This window comes from Nicotiana tabacum, chromosome 14 (assembly GCF_000715075.1).
Source record: "Nicotiana tabacum cultivar K326 chromosome 14, ASM71507v2, whole genome shotgun sequence".
NCBI classification, from domain to species: Eukaryota; Viridiplantae; Streptophyta; class Magnoliopsida; order Solanales; family Solanaceae; genus Nicotiana; species Nicotiana tabacum.
In genome coordinates, this window is record NC_134093.1 from 40,718,748 (window position 1) to 40,719,979 (window position 1,232).

Sequence of the window (1,232 nt, forward strand, 5' to 3'; positions counted from 1 at the left end):
CTTTGTATCAAGGCTAAAGTCAGCTTCCTTATCTCTTTGGCCATAGCATCAAGATGTACCTGTACAAATCTGTTAGCATCAACCTGGTGAATACCAGTGGATCTTCTTCTTTCCGCACTCTTAGAGGGCCATTGATTAGCATCTTCAGACAACTCATCAAGAATTGTAACTATCTCCTCTGGAGTCTTCTTCATCAACGGGCCTCCAACTACATTGCTCAATGTTCTACGTGAGGCCGGTGTCAATCCATCCCAAAAGTCCTGGAGTTGCATCCAGAGTTCAATTCCACTATGCTGGCACTTTCTAACAATCTCCTAAAACCTCTCCCATTCTTCAAAAATAGTTTCCGAATCTTTCTGGCAGAAGCTATGGATTTCTCTTCTAAAGTTTCCCATTTTAGCTAAGGAGAAATATTTATCAAGGAATTTTCTGGTCATCTCCCCCCACGTTCTAATTGATCCAATAGGAAAACTTAGAAGCCAATGTTTTGCATCATCTTTAAGATAAAGGGGGAATGCCCTTAAGTACACTTCATCTTATGACACACCATTATATTGAAAATGTTCATAATCTCCTCAAAGTCTATTAGATGTGTGTTTGGATCTTTGTTTGGATTCCCTCTGAAGACACATCAATTCTGAAGAGTTTGAAGCAACCCTTGCTTCAATTCGAAATTGTTAGATGCAATTGGAGATGGTCTCACACTTGATAATCCTTGATTGTAAACCGGTCTAAGCATAATAGCCAAGTGGTCTCCCAGACATGGGAGCTATATTTCTGAACTTGTCTGAACCCAAGGGTTGATTTTGAGCAATTCTCCGACCCCTATCTTCTTCGTAGATAATTTGTGCATCTCTGATAGCTGCTTCCTCAGCATCCCGTGCAGCTTGATCTCTTCGTTGGGCTACTTCTCTCGCAGCCAAATCTACATTATCATCACCGTTTCCAGCCATATCTTATTTGGTTGAGGATTGCCCAACCTTTTCTAATGTCTCAGTGAGATTTCTTTCCTTCCTCAGCTGTCGCAATTGTTTTTCAATTTCTGGCTCGTATGGTAGCACTTCTTTAGCAGAAGCTCGAGTCATGCACCAATCTTAACCTGTAACCTGCGCGCACTCAAAGAACACCAACCGTAAAAAGAGAAATTAAAATTAAATAAAGGAATTCCTGAATTAGCACTACAAACTATTTCAAACACTATTGATTGCCAATCCCCGACAACGACGCCAAAA

At 40.7% G+C, this 1,232-nt stretch overlaps 1 non-coding gene across 1 annotated transcript; it reads left to right on the forward strand.

Annotated features, from left to right (window-relative positions):
- The first annotated feature begins 282 nt into the window (after positions 1-282).
- LOC142169241 (small nucleolar RNA R71) lies at positions 283-389 on the forward strand. Its single transcript, XR_012698953.1, has one exon. It is a non-coding gene; the product is annotated as a small nucleolar RNA R71 (small nucleolar RNA).
- Positions 390-1,232: the final 843 nt, after the last annotated feature.